Source organism: Taudactylus pleione, unplaced genomic scaffold (assembly GCF_031769625.1).
Source record: "Taudactylus pleione unplaced genomic scaffold, aTauple2 ptg000086l, whole genome shotgun sequence".
Lineage (NCBI taxonomy): Eukaryota > Metazoa > Chordata > Amphibia > Anura > Myobatrachidae > Taudactylus > Taudactylus pleione.
The window spans coordinates 28012329-28024537 of record NW_028284488.1 but is presented as its reverse complement, the minus strand read 5'-3'; the positions used below and the strand labels follow the sequence as shown (position 1 = coordinate 28024537).

The following is a 12209-nucleotide window of genomic DNA, read 5'->3' as shown; positions in this document are numbered from 1 at the left end:
ACCTATGTTTTTTATATATAGGACATTGTATATATACAGGGCATTGTATATAAGGGACACTGATGTGGGCATTGTGTAAAAGGGGCACTACTGTGTGACATAACATGAATAAGGGACACTACTATGTGGTGTAATGTGAATCAAGGGTACTATGTGCGGTGTAATGTGAATAACATTGTGCTACTGTGTGGCATAATTTGAATTGGGGATACTATTGTGTGACCACACCCCTTTCTTTTGAGACCACGCCACTTTTTGTGGTGCACGCTGTCCGTTTATTGAAAAAAATGGAGGGGGGGCGCAAATTTAAATATTTATAGTCTGCAGGGACACGCATACACCATTGTTGGGGCGAATTCCACCACGTCTCTAGGACCAATAGAAGAACTGGTTGTAGCCATCTCTATTCTCATACTTAATTAACATTGCCACTTGGGCTGAAGGAAAGAAGATTCACATTTCATTTTTGTAAGGGAGATCAACACACTTTTGTTTGTAATATAATTAGAGAGCTATCCCTGAAGGAGACACAGTGAAACAAGGAGGGAGGTAACTGCATTTCACTGACGACTGCATAGCAGTTCTCCTGGGGGACGTATGATAAAGGCCTCAAAGCAGATATCATACGGAGAGCTATCCCTGAAGGAGACGCTGACACCCCACAGTGAAACAAGGAGAGAAGTACCTATATATACTGTATATTAGATTGTTTAATTAGTACTCACTGAAGACGGCTAAATAACCTTTCGGGGAATGTATGAGAGTTGCTTATAGCACAGATCATACGGAAAGTTGATCCCTGCAAGAGAAACTGACCCCCCACAGTGAGCAAGGGAATAATAGGACACAGGTGTCAAACACACTTATCCTGTTTAATATATATAGATTTAGATATTGTACAAATTAATAAATTGTTTTTTGTTTTTCACTACAGTCTAAGGCTAGTTTTCATATTGTATAATAGTAGTAAAGTGTGTGATTTAAGTATATACACTTGTTACTCCTGACTTCAACCTGCCACAGAAAGTCATTTTTACAAACAGGGGGAGTCTGGGCCTGATTCAGAGCCGGACGCTCTGACAAGAGCGCTCGCTCTGAATCAGGGCTGTCCAACCTATTATTGGAGCGGCCTCTCGGCCGCTCGCATAGCTGTGGGTGACCACCCACAGCTTATGCGAGCGGCCAAAAAGATGGTCGCGATGGTCAAGACCATCGCGACCATCGGGCTTGCGACGTGACCATCGGGTTTGTGACGAGACCCTGCGGTAGGGTTTCGCTGCCGCAAGCCCAGGAGTGCTTTTGGCTCTATCAGAGCCAAAAGCACTCCCACTGACATCACTAGTGATGTCAGTGAGGCCGGCCCAAGACGGTAAGTGTTCCCATGGGAACGCCTCCGTCTGGGCAGCAACGCCCCCGGCACGCCCACCAAAGGGGGCGTGCTGTCACTCACCATCGACAACATGCCCCCTTTGGAGCGAGACCCATAGCGACGGCTTGGCCGTCGATATTCGGGTCTCGCGCATGCGCACGACAGAGCTCCGTCCATCGTGCGCATGTGCACTAGGGCACCATCGACCCGCTTGCGAGCGCTCAGCGCTCGCGAGCGGGTCTGAATCAGGCCCTCTGTTTGCAGAGAACTACCACCCATGCAGTGCCACCGTCCCCTCCCCCATAGCTACTGCCAGCGGAGCCATCTGTCCAGCAATGTCTTTGGAAAGATGGCACATGTACAGAAGATAGCAAACCTCTGGCCCAGAAAGATGGTACCACTGACAGCAGGTGTGGGTTGAAGAACCACTGCCATGCACACTGTAAGTCTATTCTGGGTACAAGGTGTGTGGCACAGGACCCCCTGGCCAATGGTCCTTGAGAATCACACTCCCTTGTACCCACTACAGATACACTATTGGTCCTGCATATTTATTATTATTGTTTATTATATTAATACGCATATATATATATATGACCAAGAATCTTACCATCTGTACCATGTTCATGTATAGAATAGATCATAATTATGCCTAATATCCAGGGGATTTAGACATTTGAATCTTTAATTTTTTTGTCCAAAATGTCCTGCATGTTTTGTCACTAAGGAAAATATATTTAATTAAAGGGGAATATAAAATGTATTATGGCTGATAAATTAAAAGGAGGACTTCAAAACAAAAAAAGAATAACGTTTGATGCATACAGTATGTCAATATAAAGATAGTAATATTTCAATCACACAAGGTATATATTAAGAAAGGCAAGAACACAGTAGCTGATACTAAAGTCATGCCTGTATTGTGCATGCGAAGGAAGATTTGTCAAGATGACCAGATTGAGGAAGGCCACCAAAGCAATTAGCTGGTAGCCATGGAAACAGGCATTATATTACACAATATTATTATACAATAGAAAACACAGTACACAAAAAGACAAAATAAAAAAAGAATAGATAACAGAATATGCTTTACATACTGCTGAAAAAAACATAAAGGTATCAAGTAAAATTTTGGGTGAAATACAAAGGGGTCCATGAATCATTGCAAATACTTAGGAAAGGCCTAGGGGAGGAGGTGGGGAAGAGAAAGTGTGCAGAAATTTTGTTAATTACAACTCTAAGGGGCATATCCAATTAGGGACCGTATTCAATTTGAAGCGAAAAGTCCAGACTTTTCGCCTCCTTCGCCTGTTTTCCAGGTCGAAAAGTATCGCGCGTGTGCCCACTATTCCCCATATTCAATTTCAAAGTAAGCGAAATCGGGAACAGGCGAAACTTTGATCGGCGAAAAAATACAGGAATTTTCTGGAAATTATTGTAGGACCCCCCTAAATCTGATCTGGGGGGGATCACTACTATGGGTAACCCCGTTTTTGCCTGCAAAAGAAAGTTGGGTTTTTAAATAGCCGTGGCAGGTGTTTTTTTCCCGAATTTGAAGAAGTGATGCAGAAGAGCACTTAGCTTTTTTTTTTTTTTTTTTAAAGTGGTCCCATCAAATTTGGGGTACTTGAAAATGGGTACAAGCATATTTTTAAGTCCCTAAACGAATTTTTTAAAAATTCAGCAAAAAAGCACCTGCCGCTAATAGCTTATTCTAGAAAACACCTGCCGCATACTTACAGAATACCCCTGACCCTATTTGGCTTTTTTTAAACATTGTTCCACCTTTTTTTTTTTTACCCCAAAATTTTAAATAATTTTTTGGGGTGTCCCTATTATTTTTTTTTTTACTTGATCTTTGCACATTTCGATTTAAGGGGGCATTCCCAAGGGTGCAGGCTATTTTTTTAAAGCCTGCACCCATAAACCTCAATTCTGCACTTTTTTTAATCTGCTAAAGGCAAGTGAATATTTATCCACGTTTTTTTCAATTGACTTTTTGAGCCATCTACGAAAAAAAAACGGAAATTTTCTGGAAATGTGCCTGGGACCACCATAAAGATGTCCAGACATGGGGGATCACTATAGGTACCCCTATTTTTTCCTGCTGATGGAAGTCGGGGTTTGTAATAGCGGCGGCAGGTGCATATTTGCGGCTATGAAGAAGTGGTGAATAGCACTTAGTTGTTTTTTTTTTAGAAAATAAATATTTGGGGTACATGAAAATGTGGGTAAGCATATTTTTAAGTCCCTAAAGTTATTTTTAAAAATTCTGCAAAAATACACCTGCCACTACTCTGCGCAATGAAGAAAACACCTGCCGCATACAAGGGAACCCCTGGGGATTTAATCTGTCTATTTTAGAAGTGTTTTTTTTTTTCACCCCCCCAAAAAAGTACATTTTTGGGGGGTCCCGATTTTTTTTTTGTTGACACAGTTTATTTTTAAATGACATTCTCAGGGGTGCAGGCACCCCTAAACCCCAATTTTGCACATTTTTTGGCCTGCCAAAGGCAGGCGAATACTTATCCCCGTTTTTTTACATTGACCTTTCGCACCTGCGAAAAGTCAGTGTGATTGAATACGGGGATAATTGAAATAGGCGAAAACGACGTCATCGGCGATAAATTATCACCGATTCCAACATTTTGCCTCAAATTGAATAGGTGTGAGTTTACAAAAAATCTCGCACCTGCAGGGTTTTTCCCATGGGTGCAAAATATTTGGCATTCAATAGGGTGCAAGGTGTTTTTTTTTTGATCGCTCAATTTTTTTTTTTTGGCACGTTCAACTTTTCCTAAGATCTATATTTCAGGGAACAATTCTTGCCACTTGCTCTGGAATCCTCATCTCCAATAAGCCCACTCGACCTCCCAGCATCCTCCTCTGCAACTTGACAGGCAGTAGGGGTGCTGACAGGGAGTGTGAGAGACCCAGGAGCAGCCAAAACACATTGGTAAGTGCCCGGTGTTCCGTGCCACATCTTTTTTTTTCTCCCCCGCAGGATTTTGAATGCAAAAAAAATTGCAACCATTTTTAAAAAATTGGATACTGTGGGTATCGGGAGCACACATACCCGCGGTAATCCAAAAGTGGACACGAGGTGCACAAAGTTTTTGTGCGGGCAAAATCCCGCACGCAGACACATCGCAGAGTGATTGACAGTTAGTACCGTTTGGGGGTGGTGACAGGGAGGTGGTCAGAGATACGCAGGCGCGCCAGTGCATTTCATCGCAGTTACAGGGGCATGCATAAATTGGCCAGAGCTTTGGCATACGCAGCATGAGCTCCATTTGTCTACAGGAAGTTTAGCAATTTCTGGGTAAGGTCTGACCTGCCTTAATTGTGCGTGATGCTCCGATGGTACTCGATGGTACCAATGCTTTTGCAGACTTGCATGGTATTACGGATGTGAGTAAAGGGAAGTGGGCATCTTTATGTTGTGCTGTGGTGGCATTGCGATCACAGTTATTTGCATAATTTTGCAGCAGAACTGCGTACGAGCTTGCTGCCACGATCGCATCAGCAATCATGCTGAATCAGGCTGCCTCACTGTGTTTGCGAAAGAGAGTTTGTATTACGAAACTTGCATACATCACATTAATTAAAGGCTTTAAAACATTTTGAGGTACAGTACAGAAAAATGTCTGTAAAGAGATTTTTCAGTGTTTTAATACAAGTTTGTAAAAAGTTGGCAAAAAATGCTTTTAGCTCCAATCTGCAAATTCTAAAACCCCTCTCCTATCAATACAATATCTCTACATACCTGTCCCACAACATCGTTATTGAGCTTCTTAGAGAAATTCACCTGAAAACGGATGTATTTATTGGCCAAATTATGCTATTTAAACCCCTCCAAGTACGTGATCATTGATTGGGAAGGGTGTACCAGGGGTTCTGCACGGTGTGTCAGATTCAGCATGAATCACTATTCTGCTAGAATGCACACACCGCAGTTGCTAATATTAGCAGTGAAATGCAAATGTTTGCAATCGCATTGCGATCACAGCTTACCATAAGGACACCCACTTCCCCTTACGCACATCCGTATACCTGGGCAACATAGCAAAACAATCGGTAACATTGAGTAACATCGGACCCATACGCACAGTTATAGGCAGGTCAGACCTCACTCAGGAATTGCTAACTTCAGGTCACGCTATGAGGCCTCAAGCTGCGTATGGAATTGCAATGGATAATTTATGCATGCCCCTGCAACGCCGTCCCAGTGCACTGGCATGCCTGCGTTTGCCCGACCACCCCCCGTCACCACCCGCAAATGTCACTTCCTGTCAATAACTCTGCAAGGGGCCTGCATTTGCAGTTCCCATCGCAATTGCTAGTTCGCGCATGCACATTGTGTTGCATACGCATGCGCAGTGCGGAAAAAATCACCCGAGTGCATGCGTTCTCTTCTTTGCGTTCTTTGCTGAATCAGGCCCAGTGTCCTCACATTTTTACCTTGAAATAAAGATTTTCCCACCTTTTCACCTGCTCAATGCGAGTTTGGAATTGAATAGCTAATGCAATTCTCATTGCAAGTTGAACCGATAGAACATGACATTTGGTTGGTGGTTTTCCATTTTTTCAGATTGCAAATGACCCTATAATTCTGTCTCGGGTTGGCAGTTCAATAGAGAATAGAAAAAAAAATATTATGTCTTATTATAATGTTGCAGCTATTCTTTTAACCATCATTATTAAACCTAGACAACCTACTTGTAAATTATATATATATATAAAGTAACACATTGCCAAAATCCACCAGGGGTCCTTGAGAAAGCAAACCAGCACTCCAATATGCAAAAATACATTTCATTACATGGCTAAAGCAATCAGCCATCTAAAGTTCCAAGAGGAAAGAGAAACTTTTTGTTCCAGTACAAAGTCAGGTTACTGTAAGCAGTGGGGTACAAATTAATAGGTTTCAGTACCAAAAGCATATAGCAAATACAGTAGTATGGAATACTCATCATGCCCATGTATAGCCAGCACAGTCCATTATGAATGCATGTGTATCAGCCCCAATCCAACAGCTGTTTTCGGTGTTTCACCACCTTCCTCGGGGATCTGCCATAAAGACAGCTGTACCCAACAAGCTTATATAGCCCCCTACCTAAACAAAGCACAGACAAACGTGAAGAAATAGTGGTTTTCAATCTATCCAGTTATTTGCCCATTACTGCTCAGATGTCTGTATTATCTAAAGGCCTGTCTTTTGAACAGACCCATAAAAAACAGAAAGCCTTTTCCCAGAACCTCTCTAGGGAGAAAAGTGCAGCTATACGTTCTCTGCATGATAATGAGATAATTATCCGTCCTGCGGATAAGAGTGGTGGAGATGTGGTTTTAAATCGCCAAGACTATATTCAGGAGTGTAATAAATAACTTGCAGATACCTCTTGCTATAAGAAATTATCTTATGATCCAACCAATTTCTCTACAAGAGGGAATTGATTCAATTATACAGATGGGCTTACAGAACTGCAGGATACATGAACACACCAAGAAATTCCTCACTTAAGATTTTCCCAAAATACATTTGTTAAATATTTTACAGAAAATACACAAGTCTTTGACGCATCCCCCTGGAAGACCAATTATTTCTTCCATGAGATCGCTTACTCAAAGTTTGTCGCAATTTGTACGTTATTATTTACAGCCAGTAGTACAGAACACTCCTAATTTTTTGAAAGACACCTCAGACTTTCTAAACAAATTAAATCTTTTTGGCCAGCCACCTACCGGTTGTTTGCTTGTGAAACTAGATGTCAACAGCCTCTACACGAATATTGAACATCGTGAGGGGATAAAAGCTGTGAGGGGGATGATTTCGACCAGTCCTCACTATGCAGGTCCACCAATGGAATTTCTATTGCTGCTAATGGACATCGTTTTGCATAAAAATATTTTTTTATTTGACAATACTTTTTATTTGCAACTTCGCGGCAACCGTGATGGGGTCCAAATATGTGTGCATACGAATTCACGCACTTGATGACTAATTCCATATATTCACAATACATAGCTTTTTACGTACGTTTTATTGACAACCTGTTCATGGTGTAGACGGGTGGATCAAACCTGCTCAACAGCTTTGTACAGTTCCTCAACAATATTCCAGGCTCAATTAGATTTTCACATGTTTATAGTTCTTCAACTATTGCTTTTTTGGACGTAACCATTTCCATTAAGAATAATAATTTTTTTACTGAGATTTACAAAAAGCTAACGGTCAAAAACACTGTACTACTTGCAAGCAGCATTCACCCGCAACCACTCAAACATAGACTACCTTGCTCACAACTCATTAGAATGGTGAAAGTCACCTCGGTTCCGGTAAACTACCAGGGGCTTTGAAACAAATGGGTCAGAATTTCATTGATCGTGGCTACGATGCTAAAAAAGTGGACTCAGCCATTCATAAATGCTTGGACTTAAAGAGGGAAGATCTACTGCTCCCCTAAGATAAAGATGACAAGATGGAGAAGATACTTTTTTCCAGTATGTACTCCATCTCCTCAAATCTGATACATAAAGCAATTCTCAAGCATTGGCACATCATTAAGACAGACCCTACGTTGGGGCCATCTTGTCAAGAGAATCCCATGTTTTGCTATAAAGGCAGTGCTAATCTGCGGGAGCAAATTACATATTCTGATATTAGCCCGAGGGTCAGTACCAATACGAATTGGTTGAGCTTACATAATGGAGCGTTCAGATGTACAGGCTGTGTCAACTGCCAGTTTATGCACACAGGCAGCGTGTTTCATCACCCGAGTACTGGCACTAAATATCAGATTCGGCATCGCATTACTTGCGAGACTAAATTTGTCGTCTATGTAATAATTTCTCCATGCAAATTAATTTATGTGGGTAAGACCATTCGCATGGTAAAAGAGCGTATAGCCATGCACAGGTCCTCGATGAAAAAGGCAGCATCTATTATTGAGCCAAATACACCTCCTGTTGCAAAGCATTTTTCAAGTTGTGGACATACTGTACCCTAAATGAATTTACCTTCATGCCTATTGACCACATTCCCCCATTACACCGAGGTGGCGACAGACACAATCTTTTATTTAGACGTGAAAGCCAGTGGACTTTTTTATTCAAGGCCTACAATATTTGATGGTTAGATTATTTATAGGTAGTTAATATTGTTATTCATTTGTTGGATCCATGTATGATCCCTCCATATGTCCTTTTTTTGTTTTCTCATGATTTTAATTTTATTGTTTTTTTGATTTTTAATATTTCAGTATACAGGATAAGCAATATGTTTTTTGCTATTTAGATTAAATGTTTCATTTTTGTGTGATGTCATAATTTATTGATGGTGTTATACATGTAATTTTGTCGGGTTTCCCCGTCATTTATTGCCGGTGAGTACTGGTTTCGGTACCGCTGCCAAAGTCTGACTTAGTTCCAGACAGAAATCGTTCTGATCAATCACTAGACTTGTTAATTAATGCAGTGGCTTGAATAGATTTTTTAGATGTATGGTGGTTACATCTATCTGTTATGAATGCGCTTGCCATTTATTTATGTTCATGCATGATTGCTTAGCAACCATGTGCAGGCTAGTAGATTGAAGATATTTGTTAGTGGCAGTTATGTTGACAAAAGTACTGACATCTGATTCCATCATTATGACATATTGCTTAATTTTTCTTATATATTTTTTTATGTTATATGTTTTGATCGTTGGATTTCACATATTTTCAATCATACTTGTCCGTCGGATCTGATGACGTCACATACGGGACAGCGGAACTGATTCTCACTTCTGGTGGTACAATGGCGGGAGGGCGAGCGCAGGTGAGGGTGAGATCACTTTGTTTGTTTAGGTAGGGGCTATATAAGATTGTTGAGTACAGCTGTCTTTATGGTAGATCCCTAAAGAAGGTGGTGAAACACCGGAACAATTGTCGGATTGGGGCTGATACACATGCATTCATAATGGACTGTGCTGGACATGGGCATGAAGAGTATTCCCTACTATTTGTTATATGGTTTTGGATGTACTGAAACCTATTCATGTGTACTCCACTGCTTAACCTGACTTTATGCTGGAACAAAAAGTTTATCTTGCCTCTTGGAACTATAGATGGGCGATTGCTTTACCCATGTAATAAATATATTTTTGATATCTTTGCATATTGGAGTGCTGGTCTGCTTTCTCAAGGACCCTTGGTGGATTTTGGGAATGTGTTACTATTATTTTCATTTGGATTACGTACCCACCTGTTTGATCATAAGTGTGTGCGACTCTTTCTGACTCTATATATATATACAGTCAGGTGTATAAATTTTGGGACATTGACAGAATTTTCATATTTTGGCCTCTATTCACCACCACAATGGCTTTGAAATGAAACAAACAAGATGTGCTTTCACTGCAGACTTTAAGATTTAATTTGAGGGTAATTACATCCAAATCAGGTGAACGGTGTAGGAATTACAAAGGTTTCTATATGTGCCTCCCACTTTTTAAGGGGCCAAAACTAATGGGACTATCAACTCAAAAGCTATTTCACGGACAGGTGTGGGCTATTCCCTCGTTATTTCATTATCAATTAAGCAGGTAAAAGGTCTGGAGTTGATTCTAGGTGTGACATTTGAGAGCATTTCTAGCCACCTCCGAGTCAGCGCCCAGGAATGCCCATCACTTTTCCACAACAATTCTAGTAGCACCTGTCCCGATAACACAGCAGTGCCTTTGTGAGTACACTCTGTGTAACACATGCACCGTAGGAAGTTTTAGAAATCTTTGTACATGCGTAATTGCTCGCGGCAGAGCTTGTTGAATAGGTCTGAGTCGTGAATGCGCCTGAGTCGTGTTGTGCATGCGTCTGAGTTGTGTATGCGTCTGAGTCGTGTTGGGCATGCGTCTGTGGCGTGCTGGGCATGCGTCTGAGGCCTGCTGTGCATGCGTCTGAGTCGTGCTATGCATGAATCTGAGTCGTGCTATGCATGCGTCTGAGTCGTGCTATGCATGCGTCTGAGTCGTGCTGTGCATGAGTCTCAGTCCTGCTGTGCATGCGTCTGTCGTGCTGTGCATGAGTCTCAGTCCTGCTGTGCATGCGTCTGTCGTGCTGTGCATGAGTCTCAGTCCTGCTGTGCATGTGTCTGTCGTGCTGTGCATGCGTCTTAGTCCTCCTGTGCATGCGTCAGAGTCGTGCTGTGCATGCGTCTGAGTCGTGCTGTGCATGCGTCTGAGTCGTGCTGTGCATGCGTTAAGTTTCATTAGATGTCGCTTGTAGTGAGGTTTTATTCGCAAAGTGAATGACAGACAGGGACCTTTTGTGAGTGGCAACAGGGGGGTGATGATTCAAACGCAGGCATGTCAAGACTGTTTTCTGGGCATGTCTGCCTGCTACTGCGATCCCATCCGTAGTAAAAATGGCTCTGGCATCGCAACAGCATTTGTGTCCACCTCTGAATCAGGCCCTATGTCTCAAAACAGCTCAAGCATGTTGTCCAACAGTAACAGTTGATAAGCAATAACTCTTCAGGGAGTCAGGAAGATTGCTACTATTTCAGGGAGTCTCCCTGAAAATCAGGGAGAGTTGGCAAGTATGGTGTGGTATGTTATGTGAACAGTTATCATGTCGATGTATCATATCGACATGATAATGTTGACACCACCTGTGTCGTCTTCCGGGTTCTAGAGGTCATGTGACAAGCAGTTCCGGTGCAGACATCTGACAAGCGGCTTTTCAGTGAGTACATTCCCCCTAACCCTGCAGCCCCCACCCCCATATTCTAACCCAAACCTCACCCTAATATCTAACTATAACCTTCCCCTGGCAGTGCCTAAATCTACAGTAAGTGTCAACATTCCGATAATGGCGACATTTCACATGTCAACAGTATGAGGATGTCGACATGGTGCCTGTCAACACGTTGAACCATGTTAACATTCTAGTGTCAACATTGTGCCGTCCACATTATGAATGTCAACATGGTAACTGTCGACAATGTGACCGGATACCTTGTTGGATATTTACGTATTATCAACTAATACATTATGGCTCAGAACTGCTATTTAACCTACTAATTACTGCTGCTACGTTAATGCTACTAAATGTCTGCATTAGAGACCAGGCGATCTAGTAACTGCTATAATGCAAACTAATCCATTGTTGCTACCTAATTTACCATCAGACTGTGATAACATTTGGAATTGGAAACAGGATATTTGAGAACTCGGGCACCCACATAATAAGTATTCCCTGTGGGGACCGCAACAGATATCACAAAAGCAGCCCCAATACGTTTCATAGGACGCATTCCGGAGCTTGGCCCCAATAGCTAATGCCATCGGAAGATTGCATTAGCCCGTTTTAGCCTATGGGCTACATGTCGCAAAAAGTACCAGGAGGGGGAACCCTCCCCTGGCACTCAGCACTAGCGCATGCGTGGTCAGTAATGTATCTGCTCCCGAAGATGTACCATCCCCATACAAAGGATTGTAAGCTCTCATGAGCAGGATACTCTTTACCCTCTGCCTCAGATCTGCACCTTCTTTATCATCGTTTGTACTATTTGGTTATGGTTGGTTTTATTTTTTGTTTTATGATTTTTATACTGACTGATCAGTGCTGTATAGTGTCCTAGTGCCTTACAAATAAACAATAATGATTATAATGAGTTTGACTAAAAAGAAATCAACAAAAATCCCACACAACAAAAAACAACAACAGTGTACGGTAGAAGAATACCAATCTAAATGCCAAGATCCTGGGTCCTAGCTAGCTGCACATACATCCTTTATTACAGTTTTTATTTGTATCAGTTTATATTACATTTGAGGCTACTCATCTCCTTTTACTAT

The 12209-nt window shown here is 41.8% G+C and overlaps 1 protein-coding gene across 4 annotated transcripts in view; it reads right to left on the bottom strand.

Annotated features, from left to right (window-relative positions):
• The window catches only part of CACNA2D1 (calcium voltage-gated channel auxiliary subunit alpha2delta 1), a 901795-nt gene that overhangs the window by 497747 nt on the left and 391839 nt on the right, over positions 1 to 12209 (bottom strand). The gene's annotated exons all lie outside the window — the stretch shown is intronic.